The following is a 16,169-nucleotide window of genomic DNA, read 5'->3' on the forward strand; positions in this document are numbered from 1 at the left end:
CAATAGTGCCACCTGTAAATGATTTTAGAGGGACAATTTTAAATGGTTTGATAATCCAGATCTGTTTACACTATCCAGATACAATGTGTCCCTGTGTCAAGAAGATCAGATCACAATCGTTTTTTTTAATTGCCTACACCGATCTAAAAATGTGGGCAAGATCAGGACATGTTAGCACCAGATATAAACGGGGCTAAAGCCGACATTAGTATTGATTTACGAGGAAGTTCTTGGCCCCTCAGTCAAAGTAGTCCTCTATGTTGGGGTTGAGTAGCTCTTCTCTGTAGGGTGTTAGGTCCATCTGGTTGAGGATGAGGTTCTCAAAGGTCTCCTCCAGGTCAGTCTCTCTAATAAAGACTGCTCCCAACATCCTCCCTCCGCTCAGCACCATCTTGACATACTCATGTCCCTTAATACAGCGCACTAACAACTCCTGGTTCAGACCCAGACCCTGGCTGTTAAACTTCCCCAGCAGAACCACCTGGAGGAAAAACAGCACAGCAAGTGGACACACCTTATTTAGCAAGTCAAGTGATGATGTATTATTACAGGAAATTCATCTAGTTGCAGGGAACACACCATAAAAGAAAATTTAACACGTATCAACATCTGACGCAGAAAGACATAGCAACTTTTCCTTCACACACCTTGTAGTTTAAGAACTTTGTAATGTGAGAGAAGAGAGCCTCCCGAGTGGCGCAGTGGTCTAAGGCACTGCATCACAGTGCTAGCTGTGCCACTTGAGATTCTGAGTCCACACTCTGTTGCAGCTGGCCGCGACCGGGAGACCCATGGGGCGGCGCACAATTGGCCCAGCGTCATCCAGGTTAGGGGAGGGTTTGGTCGGCAGGGATGTCCTTGTCCCATCGCGCACTAGCGACTCCTGTGGCGAGCCGGGTGCAAGTGCATGCTGACACGGTAGCCAGGTGTACGGTGTTTCCTCCGACACATTGGTGTGGCTGGCTTCTGGGTTAAAGTGGGCATTGTGTCAAGAAGCAGTGCGGCTCGGTTGGGTTGTGTTTTGGAGGACGCACAGTTCTCGACCTTCGCCTCTTCCGAGTCCGTACGGGAGTTGCAGCGATGAGACAAGACTAACTACCAATTGGATACTATGAAATTGGGGATTTAAAAAAAAAAAGTGAGAGAAGAGTTCAAAGCAGAAGTCCAGCTCTATGGTTTCAGATCAGATATCAGCAGACATACATCGCCCTGCGTACCAGCACACCTGACGAGCCTGCGTCTAGACACATCTACGGAGGAGAGATGTATACAGGATATCATGTCATATCACAACTGAATTGATGACAGGATCAAATCAAATTTCATTGGCCACATGCAGATATTAATGTGAGTGTAGCAAACTGCTTGTGCTTCTAGTAGTGACAGTGGAGTAATATCTAACAATTTCACAACAACTACCTAATACACACAAATGTGTAAAGGGATGGAACAAGAATATGTACATATAAATATATGGATGCCGAGCGGCATAGGCAAGATGCAATAGATGGTATAAAATACAGTATATACATATGAGATGAGTAATGTAAAATATGTAAACATTATTTAAAGTGACTAGTGATCCATTTATTAAAGTGGCCAGTGATATGAGTCTGTATGTAGGCAGCAGCCTCTGAGTTCGTGATGGCTGTTTATCAGTCTGATGGCCTTGAGATAGAAGCTCTTTGTCTCTCGGTTCCAGCTTTGATGCACCTGTACTGACCTCATCTCCTGGATGGTAGCGGAGTGAACAGGCCGTGGCTCGGGTGGCTGTTTGTCCTTGATATTTTTGGCCTTCCTGTGACATCGGGTGCTGTAGGTGTCCTGTAGGGCAGGTAGTTTGCCCCCGGTAATGCGTTGTGCAGACCTTACCACCGTCTGGAGAACCTTGCGGGTTGAGGGCGGTGCAGTTGCTGTACCAGGCGGTGATACCGCCCGACGGGATGCTCTCAATTGTGCATCTGTAAAAGTTTGAGTGTTTTAGGTAACAAGCCAAATTTCTACAGCCTCCTGAGGTTGAAGAGGCGCTATTGCGCCTTCTTCACCACACTGTCTGTGTGGGTGGACCATTTCAGTTTGCCCGTGATGTGTATGCCGAGGAACTTAACTTTCCACTTTTTCCACTACTGTCCCGTAGACCTGGATAGGGGGGTGCTCTTTCTGCTGTTTCCTGAAGTCCAAGATCATCTCCTATGTTTTGTTGACGTTGGGTGAAAGGTTGTTTTCCTGACAACACACTCCAAGTGCCCTCACCTCCTCCCTGTAGACTGTCTCATCGTTGTTGGTAATCAAGCCCACTACTGTTGTGTCATCTGCAAACTTGATGATTGAGTTGGAGGTGTGCATGGCCACACAGTCATGGGTGAACAGAGAGTACAGGAGGGGGCTGAGCATGCACCCATGTGGGGCCCAAGTGTTGAGGGTCAGTAAAGTGGAGATGTTGTTTCATACCTTCACCACCTGGGGGGCGGCCCGTCAGAAAGTCCAGGACCCAATTGCACAGGGCAGGGTTGAGACCCAGGGCCTCAAGCTAAATGATGAGCTTGGATGGTACTATGGTGTTGAATGCTGAGCTGCAGTCAATATAAACAGCATTCTTACATAGCTATTCCTCTTGTCCAGATGGGATAGGGCAGTGTGTAGTGTGATGGCGATTGCATCGTCTGTGGACCTGTTGGGGCGGTATGCAAACTGAAGTGGGTCTTGGGTGGCAGGTAAGGTGGAGGTTGTCAGGACCCGGTTACGAACCTGGGTCTCCGGAGTGAGAAACAGTCACTTAACCAACTGAGCCACGAATAGTCAGCAGAACCCAGAAGATGAGGCAGACACAGCAGTACTTAAGACGGTGTATTTAATAAAGTAAAAAGGAGAAGTCCTTCAATACAAAAATGGCAAATCCAAAAGGTGGTAGGAATAGCACAAAAAAGCCTCAAGAGATACTCAAAAACAAAAACAGAATTCCACAAGAGCATCCACCGGAATCGACAAGAATACACAGAACACTAGGGCTGGGTGCTAACATACAAACACAGAGCACAGAACTGAGGGAAACTAAGGGTTTAAATACAATCAGGGGAAACGAGGCACAGGTGCAAATAATAATGGGGAACAAGGGAAAAAACATAAGGTCAAAAAGCACAATGGGGGCATCTAGTGACCAAAACCCGGAACAACCCTGGCCAAATCCTGACAGAATCCCCCCCCTAGATCGGCTCCTGACGTTCCTACCAGCTCTCTCAGGGTGGAGGGCCCTGAACTGACGAATGAGGTCAGGGTCCAGGATGTCTTTGGCAGGAACCCAGGAGCGCTCCTCGGGACCGTAGCCTTCCCAGTCCACCAGATACTGCCAGGACCGCTGCACCCGGCGGGAATCCAGTATCCGATGGACGGTATAAGCCGGCTGGCCTCCAATGACACGAGGCGGAGGGGGAGGTCTGTCTGCCGGGACAAGGGGAGAAAAAACAACAGGTTTTAACAATGAAATGTGAAATGTGGGATTAATCTTAAGGGATCTGGGTAAGTGTAGGCGATAAGAAACTGGGTTAACTCTCCTGGCAACCTTGAAGGGACCGATGTATTTTTGGGACAGCTTGCGAGACTCCACCCGTAGAGGTAAGTCTCTTGTGGAGAGCCAGACTCTCTGGCCGGGGCGCAGGGTAGGCCCGGGACGGCGACGTCTGTTGGCTTGTTGTTGGTACCTCTGTGAGGAACGCATAAGATTAAGACGGGTCTTCCTCCACATAAGTCGACAGCGTCTGACGAACTTCAAGGCTGAAGGCACTCTGACTTCTGCCTCCTGGTCCGGGAACAATGGAGGAGCATAGCCAAACTGACACTCGTGCGGGGACATACCAGTGGAGGAGGAGCGCAAGGTGTTGTGCGCGTATTCGGCCCAAACAATAAAGGATGACCATGTGGACGGGTTGTCACGAGTCATACATCGGAGGGTGGTTTCCAGCTCTTGATTCATCCTCTCTGTTTGGCCGTTGGACTCCGGATGGTACCCTGAAGATAGACTGGCAGAAGCCCCCATGAGTTGGCAGAAGGCCTTCCAAAACCTTGAGGCGAACTGGGGACCTCTGTCAGAAACCATATCTTGAGGAATGCCGAAGACTCGGAACACATGATTAATTACCAACTCAGCCGTTTCCTTGGCAGAAGGTAACTTAGTCAGAGGGACGAACCTGGCCGCCTTTGAAAACCTGTCGATTATGACTAGGATAGTAGTATTGCCATGGGATGGAGGAAGTCCAGTAATAAAGTCCAATGAGATATGGGACCAGGGTCTGTGGGGAACAGGTAAAGGGTGAAGGAGTCCTTGAGGGCGGAGGTGAGAAGATTTGCCCTGGCAGCACACGGGACAGGCATTGACGAAAGTGGCAACGTCTTCTCTTATGGTAGGCCACCAGAACTTACGCTGGATGAACTCCAAGGTGCGACCTACGCCCGGATGACAGGTGAGGCGAGAGGAGTGCCCCCACAGAAGGACCTGAGTCCTCACTGCCTTGGGGACAAACAACCGATTGGCAGGACCTCCTTTCGGGTCCGGTTCGCTAGCTTGAGCACGTCTCACGGTATCCTCAACTTGCCACGAGATCGGAGCTACAATCTTAGCAGCAGGAAGGACAGCATTGTCCGTGTCATCTCGAATGGCAGGAGCGTAGACTCGGGACAGGGCATCCGGTTTGAGATTCTTCGACCCGGGCCGATAGGTGAGGATAAACTGGAATCGATTGAAGAAAAGAGACCATCTAGCTTGTTTAGAGTTCAACCGCTTCGCCTGCTGGATATACTCCAGATTTTTGTGGTCCGTAAGCACTTGAAACGGGTGAGAAGCCCCCTCGAGCCAGTGTCTCCATTCCTTCAATGCCATCTTAACCGCTAGGAGTTCACGATCCCCACATCGTAGTTCCTCTCAGTCGGGGTAAGCCGGTGTGAGAAGAAAGCGCACGGCTGAAGCTTCTTGTCTTCACCCCTCTGAGACAGGACAGCTCCAACACCAACCTCTGATGCGTCTACCTCCACCACAAATGGTTCATCCGTAGTCGGTAGTATCAGGATGGGAGCAGAGAGAACGCGCTGCTTGAGTCCTTGGAAGGCCGTCTCAGCTTCTCTTCCCCACAAAAACCTTGCATTGCCACCCTTGGTTAAAGCTGAGAGAGGGCTGCCACCAAGCTGAAGTTCTTGATGAACTTGCGGTAAAAGTTTGTGAAGCCCAGGAAACGCTGAACTTCCTTAACGGATTTGGGGGTGGGCCAATCCGCTACCGCCCTACCTTCCTGGGGTCCATTTGGACTCGACCGGGTTCCACTACAAATCCCAGGAATTGTACTCGAGATGAATGGAATTCACATTTTTCCGGCTTAACGTACAGATGGCTGTCTAGGAGGCGTTTGAGTACTTGTCTGACATGCTTAGTGTGTTCTTGAAGGGAGCTCGAAAAGATGAAGATGTCATCCAAGTAAACGAACACAAATATGTTAAGCATATCCCTAAGCACATCGTTTATGAGCGCTTGGAACACCGCTGGGGCGTTGGTCAGGCCGAAGGGCATCACCAAGTATTCATAGTGACCAGTAGGCGTGTTGAAAGCGGTCTTCCACTCGTCACCAGGTCTGATCCGCACAAGATGGTATGCGTTCCGCAGGTCAAGCTTAGTGAAAACAACTGCTTCCTGGAGCAGCTCGAAGGCTGTGGCCATAAGGGGTAGCGGGTAACGGTTACGGACGGTTATGGCATTGAGTCCCCGGTAGTCGATGCAAGGACGTAATCCACCGTCTTTCTTGGCCACAAAGAAAAACCCTGCTCCCGCCCGGGAGGTGGATGGACGCATGAGGCCTGCTTCCAGAGCGTCCTTGATGTAGGTATCCATAGCAGCTCGTTCGGGTGGAGATAGGGAAAAGATCCGACCCCTGGGGGGGCAAGTGCCCGGAAACAGGTCGATGGGGCAATCGTAAGGTCTATGGGGTGGTAGCATGGTGGCCCTCTGTTTGCTAAACACCAGTTTGAGGTCATGGTAACACTCGGGAACTCGGGTCAGGTCGATGGATTCTAAAGACTCGGGAGTAGAACTCGGGGAATTCTGGAAAATACAAGTAGCTTGGCACGTAGGACCCCACTGCTTGATAGTGCCCATAGACCAGTCGATGTGAGGGTTATGGCTGTGAAGCCAGGGGTATCCAAGGACGAGAGGGAACTCGGAACAGGAGATCAAATGAAAGTTCATCAATTCCTGGTGTTGTGAAACTGAAAGTCGCAAGGAGGTAGTGACATGAGTGACAAGTCCAGATCCCAAAGGGCTTCCATCCAATGTAGTGACCCTCATGGGTTCACTTAGAGGTTCAGAGGGAACGCCATTCTCCTTCGCCCAGACACCATCCATGAAGTTACCTGCGGCTCCAGAGTCTACCAAGGCTTGAAGGTGAAGCTTGTGGTTGTCCCAGGAGAGGGTGACTGGAATGAGCAGACGGGAGTTGGACGGATGGGAGGAGGTTATGTTTCCCGTTACAGTTCCCCCGGTCTGTACGGGACAGAGCGTTTCCCTGGAGCCCGGGACACGTGGAACGGAAATGGCCCGGTTTGCCGCAATATAGACAGCGTCGCTCCCTCATCCGGCGGTCTCTCTCAGCCTGGGAGATGCGTCCAATCTGCATGGGTTCCGATGGAGCCAGCGAGGATAAAGTTGGGGACTCGGAGCTGGGACTGATAGGGGCTAGAGGTCTACGGTTGAGTTCTCTCTCTCTCAGACGCTGGTCAATGCGTGAGGCCAACTTGATCAGGGACTCGAGATTGTCCGGTGGTTCCCGAGTGGCCAGTTCATCTTGGATAGTGTCGGAAAGGCCTTTCAGAAAGCACACCGTGAGCGCCTCGTTGTTCCAGCCACTTGCTGCTGCCACCGTGCGGAACTGGATGGCATAGTCCGTCACGCTGTGCCAACCTTGGTGGAGAGTCAGGAGCTGTTTGGCTGAGTCAGAACCACTGCTTGGGCCTTGAAACACTCGTTTGAATTCCTCAGCAAAGGCAGAGTAGCTGGCACAGCAGGAACTATGGGCATCCCACACAGCAGTAGCCCAGGCCAGGGCTTTTTCCGACAGCAGGGTGAGGATATAAGCGATCTTAGACCGGTCGGTGGGAAACGACGAGGGTTGTAGCTCAAAGGAGAGAGAACATTGGGTGAGAAACCCTTTACAAGCACTTGGATCACCTGAGAACCGTTGGGGAGGTGGAAGACGAGGTTCAGCCAGGGGGTTAACTGCCATGGGTACGTGAATCTGAGGTACTGGGACGGGACCTGTTGCCGGGGTAAGACGATCAGATATTTGCTTAATGGAAGTCAGCATCTCAGACAGAAGATGAGAATGTCTAGCCATTAACCTCTTGAAACTCCCCATCCCGGATCCGGGATCGTGACTAAAGCCTCAGGCTCATTAGCATAACGCAACGTTAACGATTTCTGAAAATCGCAAATAAAATTAAAATAATGCGTTTGCTCTCAAGCTTAGCCTTTTCTTAACAACACTGTCATCTCAGATTTTCAAAATATGCTTTTGAACCATAGAAATTGACTAATTTGTGTAAGAGTATGCAAAGCTAGCATAGCATTTTGTGTAGCATGTAGCACGCAACATTTTCACAAAAGCCAGATAACCAAATAAATAAAATCATTTACCTTTGAAGAGCTTCTGATGTTTTCAATGAGGAGACTCCCAGCCACATACCAAATGCGCAGTGTTTCCTGAAAGCGTCTGTGTGTAGGAGAAATCGTTCCGTTTTCTACATTGCGCCTGGCTACCGAAACGAACCGAAAATGCAGTCACCTACAACGTGAAACTTTTTCCGGATTAACTACATAATATCGACCGAAACATGGCAAACGTTGTTTGGAATCAATCCTCAAGGTGTTTTTTCACATATCTCTTCATTGACATGCAGTTCATGGAAGCTTGCTTCTCTCTCTGTGCCCCATGGAAAAATACTGGCAGGTGACTTTTGCGCACCAATTTCGGCGCAGGACACCGGGCGGACACGTGGTAAATGTGGTCTCTTATGGTCAATCTTCCAACGATCTGCCTACAAATACGTCACAATGCTGCAGACACCTTGGGGAAACGACAGAAAGGGCAGACTCATTCCTCTTGCGTTCACAGCCATATAAGGAGATCATGAAAGACAGAGCCTCAAAAATCCTTGTCATTTCCTGGATGCCAAGTCATCTTGGTTTTGCCTGAAGCTCACGTTAAAGGGCACGCACAGAGAAGATATTTGTATTTCTGGACACGTCAGAGTGTTTTCTTTCGAACAGTAGCAATTATATGCATAGTCGAGCATCTTTTTGTGACAAAATATCTTGTTTAAAACGGGAACGTTTTTCTTCCAAAAATGAAATAGCGCCACCATAAGTGTAAGAGGTTTTAAGGCCTCTTGCTGAACCAGGGCGGCTTCGTGGCGTTGGACAGTCTCCTGGTGGTGGGACAGCATGGCAAAAAGGTCCTGGGAACTGGCTGCCTCTGGGTTCATTTTTGGCTCTGTATTTCTGTCAGGACCCGGTTACGAACCTGGGTCTCCGGAGTGAGAAACAGTCACTTAACCAACTGAGCCACGAATAGTCAACAGTACCCAGAAGATGAGGCAGACACAGCAGTACTTAAGACGGTGTATTTAATAAAGTAAAAAGGAGAAGTCCTTCAATACAAAAATGGCAAATCCAAAAGGTGGTAGGAATAGCACAAAAAAGCCTCAAGAGATACTCAAAAACAAAAACAGAATTCCACAAGAGCATCCACCGGAATCGACAAGAATACACAGAACACTAGGGCTGGGTGCTAACATACAAACACAGAGCACAGAACTGAGGGAAACTAAGGGTTTAAATACAATCAGGGGAAACGAGGCACAGGTGCAAATAATAATGGGGAACAAGGGAAAAAACATAAGGTCAAAAAGCACAATGGGGGCATCTAGTGACCAAAACCCGGAACAACCCTGGCCAAATCCTGACAGAGGTGATATGATCCTTGACTAGTTTCTCAAAGCACTTCATGATGACAGAAGAGAGTGCTATGGGGCGATAGTCATTTAGTTCAGTTGTCTTTGCCTTCTTGGGTACAGGAACAATGGTGGCCATCTTGAAGCATGTGGGGACAGTAGACTGGGATTGGGAGCGATTGAATATGTCCAGCCAGTTGGTCTGCGCATGCTCTGAGGACGCGGCTCGGGATGCCGTCTGGGCCAGCAGCCTTGCGAGCGTTATCACATTTAAATGTCTTACTCACGTCGACCATGGAGAAGGAGAGGGGGGGCCCGCAGTCCTTGGTAGCGGGCTGCATCGGTGGCACTGTGTTATCCTCAAAGAAAGTGTTTAGTTTGTCTGTAAGCAAGACGTCGGTATCCGTGACGTGGACGGTTTTCTTTTTGTAGTCCATAATTGCCTGTAGACCCTGCCACATACGTCTCATGTCTGAGCCATTGAATTGCGACTCCACTTTGTCCCTATACCGACATTTCGCTTGTTTGATTGCCTTGCGGAGTGAATAAATATACTGTTTATATTTGGCCATATTCATTGTAATCTTTCCATGTTTGAATGCTGTGGTTTGTGCTTTCAGTTTTGCGCAAATGCCGCCATCTATCCATGGTTTCTGGTTAGGTAGGTTTTAATAGTCACAATTGGTACAACATCTCCAATGCACTTCCTTAAAAACCCAGTCACCGAGTCAGCATATAGATCGATGTCATTCTCTGAGGCTTCCTGGAACATTTCCCGGTCCGTGTGATCAAAACTATCTTGAAGCGTGGATTCCAGTTGGTCTGACCAGCATGGAATGGTTCTAGTCAGGGGGACATCCTGTTTGTGCTTCTGCCTGTAGGACGGTAGGAGCAAAATGGAGTCGTGGTCGGATTTGCCGAAGGGAGGGCGGGGAGGACCTTGTATGCTTTGCGGTAGTTAGAGAAGCAGTGGTCCCGTGTATTGCCCGTGCGCATGCTACAGTTAACCTCTTTGAACTCTAGGGGCGCAATTTCATTTTTGGATGAAAAACGTTCCCGTTTTAAACAAGATATTTTGTCACAAAAAGATGCTCGACTATGCATATAATTGCTACTGTTCGAAAGAAAACACTCTGACGTGTCCAGAAATACAAAGATCTTCTCTGTGCGAGCCCTTTAACGTGAGCTTCAGGCAAAACCAAGATGAGATGGCATCCAGGAAATGACAAGGATTTTTGAGGCTCTGTTTGTCATGATCTCCTTATATGGCTGTGAACGCAAGAGGAATGAGTCTGCCCTTTCTGTCGTTTCCCCAAGGTGTCTGCAGCATTGTGACGTATTTGTAGGCAGATCATTGGAAGATTGACCATAAGAGACCACATTTACCACGTGTCTGCCTGGTGTCCTGCGCCGAAATTGGTGCGCAAAAGTCACCTGCCAGTATTTTTCCAAACAATACAGAGACTAAAGCAAGCTTCCACGAACTGCATGTCAATGAAGAGATATGTGAAAAAACACCTTGAGGACTGATTCCAAAAACGTTTGCCATGTTTCGGTCGATATTATGTAGTTAATCCGGAAAAAGTTTTACGTTGTAGGTGACTGCATTTTCGGTTCGTTTCAGTAGCCAGGCGCAATGTAGAAAACGGAACGATTTCTCCTACACACAGACGCTTTCAGGAAACACTGCGCATTTGGTGTGTAACTGAGAGTCTCCTCATTGAAAACATCAGAAGCTCTTCAAAGGTAAATGATTTTATTTATTTGGTTATCTGGTTTTTGTGAAAATGTTGCATGCTACATGTTATTCAAAATGCATTGCTAGCTTTGCATACTCTTACACAAATTAGTCAATTTCTATGGTTCAAAAGCATATTTTGAAAATCTGAGATGCCAGTGTTGTTAAGAAAAGGCTAAGCTTGAGAGCAGATGCATTATTTTCATTTTATTTGCGATTTTCAGAAATCGTTAACGTTACATTATGCTAATGAGCTTCAGGCTATAACTGTATACAGGGTTTTTTCATAGCCAAACGTGAACAAAACGGAGCGATTTGTCCTACACAAATAATATTTTTTTGAAAAACTGCACATTTGCTATGTAACTGAGAGTCTCCTCATTGAAAACATCCGAAGCTCTTCAAAGTTAATGATTTTATTTATTTGGTTATCTGGCTTTTGTGAAAATGTTGCGTGCTACATGCTACACAAAATGCTATGCTAGCTTTGCATACTCTTACACAAATTAGTCAATTTCTATGGTTCAAAAGCATATTTTGAAAATCTGAGATGACAGTGTTGTTAAGAAAAGGCTAAGCTTGAGAGCAAACGCATTATTTTAATTTTATTTGCGATTTTCAGAAATCGTTAACGTTGCGTTATGCTAATGAGCCTGAGGCTTTAGTCACAATCCCGGATCCGGGATGGGGAGTTTCAAGAAGTTAATGTGCTGATCGATTTTAGGTAGCCTTGTTCTCAAATTAGCTTAGTTAAAATCCCCAGCTACATTAAATGGAGCCTCAGGATATATGGTTTCCAGGATAGTTCACCACAAAATCCAAAGGCCTCATACCCAAAGAAATAGTCAGACACAGCATAACATCATTAGAAGAGATTCAGTGTGGTTTGTGTACCTGCTGCCAGAGGTGGCTTGGCTCCCAGCCTGCTGTACATACGTTTCCAGCAGAGTAAATGTCTGGTTCTGTCATCATGTGATCGTCCACTCTCTGCCCAGAGTCCTCAGTCAATGCAAACGGAACAGAATATGAATAGACAAATATTGGTAAATATTGCTTCTGTGTAGAAGTGGCATGAGTTGTCATGAAGTAATGGATTATATGAAACATCTAGCATCTGTTTTACTTATTTTACTTATGTTGTTTCCATGGAGAAAAGGTTTGGTGTTTGGCACAACTCCTGTGGCACTGACGATGAAGTCACAGCCAAACGTCTTCCGATTGGTTAGCTGAGCGTACACTGGCCAAGAGCCTATAGTTGGGGAAAACAGCACAGTGGATGAAAAGATAAATCAACTAAACAAACAAAAATGTAAAGTGTTGGTCCCATGTTTCATGAGCTAAAATAAAAGATCCCAGAAATGTTCCATAAGCACAAAAAGCTTATTTCTCTCAAATATTTGGCACAAATTTGTTTACATCCCTGTTAGTGAGAATTTCTCCTTTGCCAAGATAATCCATGCACCTGACAGGTGTGGCATATCAAAAAGCTGATTAAACAGCATGATCATTACCCAGGTGCACCTTGGCTGGGGACAAAATACCACTCTAAAATGTGCAGTTTTGTCACACAACACAATGCCACAGATGTCTCAAGTTTTGACTGCAAAAATGTCTACCAGATTAAGTACATTGTAAGTAAGTACATCCACAGACCAAGTGTATGGTGTTGTGTGGTCGAGCGGTTTGCTAATGTCAACGTTGTGAACAGAGTGCCCCAAACTATGGACAGCGAACACAATTGCATTTTATCGATGGAAATTTGAATGTACAGATGCCGTGACGGGGTTCTTGTCAAGCCATTTATCTGCCGCCATCACCTCATGTTTCAGCATGATAATGCATGGTCCCATGTCGCAAGGATCTGTACACAATTCCTGGAAGCTGAAAATGTCCCAGTTCTTCCATGGCCTGCATACTCATTAGACCTGTCATCCATTGAGCATGTTTGGGATTCTCTGGATCGTCGTGTACGACAGCGTGTTCCAGTTCCCACCAATATCAAACAACTTCGCACAGCCATTGAAAAGGAGTGGGACATAACATTCCACAGGCCACAATCAATAGCCTGATCAACTCTATGCGAAGGACGTGGTTCTGATCCACACCCCTACCTTTATTTAAAGGTATCTGTGACCAAAGGATGCATATCTGTAATCATATGTGAAATCAACAGACTAGGGCCTAATGATTTTATTTCAATCTACTGATTTTCTTATATGACCTGTAACTCAGTAAAATCTTTGAAATTGTTGCATTCATATTGTTGTTCAGTATAATTGACTATTTGATTAACCTCTTACACTTATGGTGGCGCTATTTCATTTTTGGAAGAAAAACGTTCCCGTTTTAAACAAGATATTTTGTCACAAAAAGATGCTCGACTATGCATATAATTGCTACTGTTCGAAAGAAAACACTCTGACGTGTCCAGAAATACAAATATCTTCTCTGTGCGTGCCCTTTAACGTGAGCTTCAGGCAAAACCAAGATGACTTGGCATCCAGGAAATGACAAGGATTTTTGAGGCTCTGTCTTTCATGATCTCCTTATATGGCTGTGAACGCAAGAGGAATGAGTCTGCCCTTTCTGTCGTTTCCCCAAGGTGTCTGCAGCATTGTGACGTATTTGTAGGCAGATCGTTGGAAGATTGACCATAAGAGACCACATTTACCACGTGTCCGCCCGGTGTCCTGCGCCGAAATTGGTGCGCAAAGTCACCTGCCAGTATTTTTCCATGGGGCACAGAGAGAGAAGCAAGCTTCCATGAACTGCATGTCAATGAAGAGATATGTGAAAAAACACCTTGAGGATTGATTCCAAACAACGTTTGCCATGTTTCGGTCGATATTATGTAGTTAATCCGGAAAAAGTTTCACGTTGTAGGTGACTGCATTTTCGGTTCGTTTCGGTAGCCAGGCGCAATGTAGAAAACGGAACGATTTCTCCTACACACAGACGCTTTCAGGAAACACTGCGCATTTGGTATGTGGCTGGGAGTCTCCTCATTGAAAACATCAGAAGCTCTTCAAAGGTAAATGATTTTATTTATTTGGTTATCTGGCTTTTGTGAAAATGTTGCGTGCTACATGCTACACAAAATGCTATGCTAGCTTTGCATACTCTTACACAAATTAGTCAATTTCTATGGTTCAAAAGCATATTTTGAAAATCTGAGATGACAGTGTTGTTAAGAAAAGGCTAAGCTTGAGAGCAAACGCATTATTTTAATTTTATTTGCGATTTTCAGAAATCGTTAACGTTGCGTTATGCTAATGAGCCTGAGGCTTAGTCACAATCCCGGATCCGGGATGGGGAGTTTCAAGAGAAATGAACACACTTTCAGCACATCATATTCAGTCACTTATTTCCATCTCTTTCACACTGGTATGTTCCACTGTCATAGGTTCCACTCACCAGTGTCTGCTGTCTGTGAGGCAAGTGGTGACAGCAGGAAGTCCTGGTGAGTGTAGATCTGTTTCACCTCAGACTGGTACTCCACTGACACCCTGTGAGACACCTGGCCACAGCAAGAGTTAAAACAACTTAGGTCACTATGAATTTACTACTCCAGGCTGACCTTTCTTTCCTCGTTCCAGACAAATTCCCACCTCTGGATGGATACATTTCAACTAATGTGTTATCTTTTTATAACAGATTTATTAACCATCTATAAACTAATAAAATTGCTTTACTAAAACAAAATAACATTGTGAACACAGAGGCACACTTGCCTCCTCTGCTCCTCTCAGACTGATGCCTTCATGCCAGTATGGTCCCAGGGCACTGCCTGGCTCTTCCAACCCTCTACTCTGACCTTGTCTGTTGCCACTTACAGCAAGGCCCTGTGTAGCCGCAGCCCCCTCTATAGCGAGCCCTCTTACAGGTAGCAGCTCTCTCTGGTTTGTCTGTTTGTCCAGGGGAGGATGGTCGGCTCCCCGCGTCAAAGAAGGTGTTTCCTATGGCCTTGTCTTTCACTGCCCAGATCACCTCACAACCTCCCACCTCATACCTGAACACAAAATATACAGTACATTTAACTATAATATATACACATTTGGGATTTTAGAACAAGACCAATTCAGACAAAAGAATGGCAGAATGTCGAGGTGGTGATCCGTCATCCACACTGATATGTCTGCCAGGCATGCAGAGATGCGATTCGCCACCTGGTCATCAGAAGGGGGAAAGGAGAAGATTAATTGTGTGTCGTCTGCATAGCAATGATAGGAGAGACCATGTGAGGTTATGACAGAGCCAAGTGACTTGGTGTATAGCGAGAATAGGAGAGGGCCTAGAACAGAGCCCTGGGGAACACCAGTGGTGAGAGCGCGTGGCGAGGAGACAGATTCTCGCCACGCCACCTGGTAGGAGCGACCTGTCAGGTAGGACGCAATCCAAGCGTGGGCCACGCCGGAGATGCCCAACTCGGAGAGGGTGGAGAGGAGGATCTGATGGTTCACAGTATCATTCAGAGATCCTCACTGAACTTCTGGAGTGAGTTTGCTGCACTGAAAGTAAAGGGGCTGAATAATTTTGCACGCCCAATTTTTCAGTTTTTGATTTGTTAAAAAAGTTTGAAATATCCAATAAATGTCGTTCCACTTCATGATTGTGTCCCACTTGTTGTTGATTCTTCCCCAAAAAATACAGTTTTATATCTTTATGTTTGAAGCCTGAAATGTGGCAAAAGGTCGCGAAGTTCAAGGGGGCCGAATACTTTCGCAAGGCACTGTACTCACACTTGGCAATCCCTCCGTTTCCAACGACTACAATTCGCTTGGCTTTGGATAACCGCTTCTTTTTTTTTCTTCTTTTTTTTTTAACCTTTATTTAACCAGGCAAGTCAGTTAAGAACATATTCTTATTTTCAATGACGGCCTGGGAACAATGGGTTAACTGCCTGTTCAGGGGCAGAACGACAGATTTGTACCTTGTCAGCTCGGGGTTTGAACTCGCAACCTTCCGGTAACTAGTCCAACATTCTAACCACTAAACTTCTGCCAGCACAAAATACATCATGAGTACAAGATTAACCGAAGTGAATGGGTGCTAAACAAGAACATCTGTACTAGGAAGCCATTGCCAAGTACCTGGGCACAGTTTGTGTCTCGTATCCCCAGCACATAGGGGTTATCCTGGGTAAGGAGTTTGGGTCTGCTCCCACTACAGATACACAGCTTCTCATAGTGGATCTCCAGACCATTCACTGTTTGCAGAGTTTGGGAGAAGGAACATTCCATTATGCTTGCATTTTAATAGCACATACTGTACAGTATTGTATGCATGCTCTGTATGACAACAGCTGACATAGTAATTAATGAAAAGACATCCACAAGGTGGTAGTGTTGGATAGCGATTTATGCTTGGGACCTAATGGTACACTATATATACATACAGTGGGGCAAAAAAGTATTTAGTCAGCCACCAATTGTGCAAGTTCTCCCAC

The 16,169-nt window shown here is 46.5% G+C and overlaps 1 pseudogene; it reads right to left on the reverse strand.

Annotated features, from left to right (window-relative positions):
- Positions 1-238: 238 nt before the first annotated feature.
- Positions 239-15,963, reverse strand: LOC135515446 (pyridine nucleotide-disulfide oxidoreductase domain-containing protein 1-like; annotated as a pseudogene).
- Between the last annotated feature and the right edge of the window lie 206 nt (positions 15,964-16,169).

The sequence above is a fragment of the Oncorhynchus masou genome, chromosome 27 (assembly GCF_036934945.1).
Source record: "Oncorhynchus masou masou isolate Uvic2021 chromosome 27, UVic_Omas_1.1, whole genome shotgun sequence".
Taxonomy (NCBI): Eukaryota; Metazoa; Chordata; class Actinopteri; order Salmoniformes; family Salmonidae; genus Oncorhynchus; species Oncorhynchus masou.